Source organism: Aplysia californica, unplaced genomic scaffold (genome assembly GCF_000002075.1).
Source record: "Aplysia californica isolate F4 #8 unplaced genomic scaffold, AplCal3.0 scaffold00310, whole genome shotgun sequence".
In the NCBI taxonomy this organism is placed as follows: Eukaryota; Metazoa; Mollusca; class Gastropoda; order Aplysiida; family Aplysiidae; genus Aplysia; species Aplysia californica.
The window spans coordinates 208,150-212,785 of NW_004797580.1; the positions used below are offsets into that span (position 1 = coordinate 208,150).

General features: G+C 38.4%; 1 long non-coding RNA gene across 2 annotated transcripts in view; it reads right to left on the bottom strand.

Moving 5' to 3' along the window:
- Positions 1-4,636, bottom strand: part of LOC101848667 — a 9,644-nt gene that overhangs the window by 4,067 nt on the left and 941 nt on the right. For both annotated transcript variants that reach the window (XR_220644.3, XR_001184985.1), the window contains exon 2: positions 1,783-1,872. This is a non-coding gene — a long non-coding RNA (uncharacterized LOC101848667). The remainder of the gene's footprint in view (positions 1-1,782; positions 1,873-4,636) is intronic.

The window sequence follows — 4,636 nt, forward strand, 5'->3', positions numbered from 1 at the left end:
TTGCATTTTTTCTTTATTTCCCTGTTTAAGATGGTGTACTTTTCCACATTTGATTTTACCTTGCTTCTCTCTTCCATTAGTTTTAATATGTCCTGAGTCATCCATTTTTTATTAGCTTTTCTATCTTTGGGGGGTTATTTTCATCCACAGCTTCCATTATTGAGTCTTTCATTGTCCTCCATAGTTCTTCCAATTTAGTAATGTTTTCCAAGGCTTGAAATTTATTTCTTACATCTATGGAGAAACGTTCTTTCAGTTTTTGATTTGTCTTTAAACGACCTATGTCAAATTTAGGTTGATACTTCGACATTTTGAGCTTCTTTAGTCTTATCCGCATTTTACACATGACTGGTACATGGTCACTATCACAGTCAGCTCATGGCATTGATTTAGATGATTTTATTGTGTTCCTAAAACGTTTCTGAATAAGTATGAAAGTCTATTTGATTTCTACTTCTATCGCCAGGACTCTTCCAAGCGTATCTTTTTCTTGGGTGATTTTCATACCAGGTGTTTGATATCATAAAATTATTCTCTCTGCACCTTTCTACCAGTCGTTCCCCGCATTCATTCTCATTACCCAGTCCCCATGGCCCAACTATATATTCTATACGTGTACTTTCTACTTTGGCATTAAAGTCTCCCATGACTATCTTTACATCAATTGATGTTAACTGTTTCATTTCCTTACCAAGGTCTTCATAAAAAGTCTCAATTTCCTCGTTGTCGTGCTCTGATGTTGGTGCACATGTTTGAATGACACCTATGTCAAAAGGTTTTCCCTCTAATTTAGCCACTATGACTCTATCTGACACTCCCCAAAAACCTTTGATGCTCTTTGCTGTTGCTTCGTCAAATAAAATTCCGACTCCTCTTTCATGGGTTTTTCCTCCTGAATATATTATAATTGTTTTAGATCCTCTTTTAATCAAGCCTGCCCCCTTCCATCTAACTTCTGAAAGGCCCAACATATTTAGCTTCATCCTTTCCATTTCCTGCTCTATATTATCTAATTTGCCTTTCTGGTACATTTTTCTTACATTCCATGTGGCTATGTAAAGTTTCTTAATTTTGCAGTTAGTAGCTGGGTGACGATCGGGCGCCACCTGCTGCCCGAGGTCAGAGCTGGATCATGAACCCCCTTAACGCTGTTATCTGATAAATGAATGTACTTTTCCATGACTATTCTTGGGATATTACAGCAGTGGTTTCCCGTTGCCTACTGCCGGTTTGCGTAGTTTTCTCTGCTTGCCTTTGTCATCCACAGACAACCCACAAGGCAGTGGGGGCTTTGGTAGGCATACTTTTATCACTGTGAATCATTTGATTTACTATCAGTACCCCATACTTTTATCACTGTGAATCATTTAATTTACTATCAGTACCCCATACTTTCATCACTGTTAATTATTTAATTTACTATCAGTACCCCATACTTTCATCACTGTTAATTATTTAATTTACTATCAGTACCCCATACTTTTATCACTGTGAATCATTTAATTTACTATCAGTACCCCATACTTTTATCACTGTGAATCATTTAATTTACTATCAGTACCCCATACTTTTATCACTGTGAATCATTTAATTTACTATCAGTACCCCATACTTTCATCACTGTTAATTATTTAATTTACTATCAGTAACCGTTACTTTTATCATTGTTAATTAATTAAGCCGAGTGCTTTGCGTGCGGAACAGGGTGTTCAATGTCTGGTCATGGTTTGAACTGAAACGAAAACAAAGAGTTACATCTACATGTAGTTCAAAGAGTCTCACCTGCCGATGCTGCTAGTGTATCGTGACGTCACCGAGCAGACCAGACACGCAAACGCCAGAACAGAGGCGGAAACTGTGACCTTCATTGTGCTGACGTCAGAGAGAAAGAAAGAGTGAGTGAGTAAATAAGTAAGTAAGTAAGTAAACAAGTAAATAAGTGAGTAAGTAAGTAAGTGAGTAAGTAAGTAAGTGAATAAGTAAGTAAGTGAATAAGTAAGTAAGTAAGTAAGTAAGTAAGTAAGTAAGTAAGTAAGTAAGTAAGTAAGCCAGCCAGAAGAAGAGATGGGAGGATAACATCCAAGAATAACAGCCACGAAGGTTTGAGATACAACGAGGAAAGCAGAGAGCCCAGAAGAATGGAGGGGGGAGGTTTGTCCTCATCTGTCAAAGGCAACCCAACGGATGACAAATCTACATGAGCAGAAGAAGAGGACTGCGCATACATACCCGCAGTGCAGTCAAATTAATTGTTTAGGAAGGTTTTCATCAATTGTCAAAGAAAGAAAGTGTCCGTCTTAGACAGGTCACTGCCGTCAGTGTCATGAAAGTGTTAAATAAAACACAAATAAACGTTAAAGAGAAAACGAAAAACGATTCTCTCTTTCTCTCTCTTTCGCTCTCTTTCGCTCCCTTTCTCTCTCTCTCTCTCTCTGTCTCTCTTTCTCTCTCTTTCTCTCTCTTTCTCTCTCTTTCTCTCTCTCTCTCTTGTTCTCTCTCTCTGTATCTCTGTCTCTCTTTCTCTCTTTCTCTCTCCTCTCTCCTCTCTCTCTCTCTCTCTCTCTCTCTCTCTCTCTCTCTCTCTCTCTCTCTCTTAGACAGGTCGCAGCCGTCAGTGTCATTAAATGTTAAATAAAACATAAATAAACGTTAAAGAGAAACTGCAAAGCATCTCTCTCTCTCTCTCTCTCTCTCTCTCTCTCTCTCTCTCTCTCTCTCTCGTTCTCTCTCTCTCTCTCTCTTTCTCTCTGTCTCTCTCTTTCTCTCTCTCACACTTACACACACACACACACACACACACACACACACACACACACACACACACATATATACACACATACACACACATACACACACATACACACACACAAACACACATTATATATAATGGACGAATGAGAGCTGAATTTAGCTCGAAACGTCACTGGACGTTGTCAGCTGTTAATGATTCACACCAGTCAACAATGAGTTGATCCTGAACAAATTTAAACAGAGAACAAAATTAAACTGTAGACCGTCCCGGTCAGACGAGCTGTCTCTCATTTCTACCAACCCTGTTAGCTTTTCGTCGTCGGTTTTTTAAAAATAATTTAAAATTATTACTATGGCACGATTGCTTGTGTAGTAATTCACTACGGGTAGGTAGTGCTGTTGTGAATGAGGGAGGTGCTGTGTATGTGTGTGTGTTTGAGGGGTGGGGGTGGGGGTGGGGGTGGAAGGTTGGTTTTGTTTTTTTGTTTTTTGTTTTAGTTTTCGCTTTGTTTTGTTTTAAGTTTGTTCGCTTATTTGTTAGTTAACTTATTTTTGTTTGTTTGTTTGATTTGTTCGGTTTTGTATTGTTAGAGGGGAGGGGATGGGGGAGGAAGATCACGAGTGAGTGTAACATCACTACCTCAGAATTACAAAGTTCTATCTGCTCAATGCACTGTTTGCAGAAACCTGACGTCAAAGTTTTGAGTTTCATAATAATATGTCAAACTTTAAAAAAAAAAGTCTTTGAACATCTTGACAACGCCTCTGAATAATCGTATGGTTTTGATTGAGCATACACAACATTTGCTTTCAGACCTCATAGTTGGTGGTTTTTAAGGACAAGCTGACTAACCCAGATTTCGGGAGTTTCCAGAAATCTTGACCTACACCAAAAGTGGGCATTGTCCTACTTATAGGAGAAGTTTAGTCTCATTGGTTTGTATATTTGTTTGGTTATAGAGAAAACTCTCCTCATCTTTTAAAGAAACTGAAGAAGAGTCCAAAAACTTTACCTTCGATTTTCTCAAAAACAGTATTTTTTGGGATGGCCCTCTTGTGCTTAAAAGCGACCAGTTTTAGTAACTCAAAACGAAACCAAAAACGAAACAAAACAAAACTTTGAAACACTCCAATTGAAACAAAGTACCAAAAAAAAAAAAAGCAGATAGAACTGAGTTATTCTGAGGTAGCAAATCCTGTCGTCTGCGATAGTACCAAGTTACCCATGGCTGTATGAAATTTAAACTATTTGGGATATTTCGTTGTCACGAAATGCTCTTGTGTGAAAATAACGGAAGCATGCCAGTTTGTCACCGGTCCAGTTTGTCACAGGGCCAGTTTGTCACAGGCCCAGTTTGTCACAGGCCTCGACTGCGCTCTGCATGATGGAAGTTATCACTGACACTCTCAAAAAGGAGTAAATTAATAATTGATTGATTGTATGAATTGAATTTTATTGTTCAGTTTTTAACGAAAGAACATTCGTTGTTGAAATTTTACAAAGTAATTTAAATGTGTTTTGATTTGCATACGACAGGAAGAAATATTGAACAACACAAGCTGAAATGACAATAGAGGGAATATCTCCACACCGCCAATTTGAAAGTGGAGAATAAAAAACGTAAGTTATAACTACAGTGTCAAGTGCTGTAATTATGACTGTCGTTAATATTCAAATACTTAAATAAAATTGTGACAAACTTGGCCTGTGACAAATTGGGCAGCCCCCTAAAAGATAACAAAATCTTCTTCGGTGTAAGTCTTCAGAAAGTCACCGACGCACGAAAAGCAAAAAGAATCATATTGGAGCCCCCGCCTCTTCCACACAGACACGCACACACACACACACACACACACACACACACACACACACACACACACACAC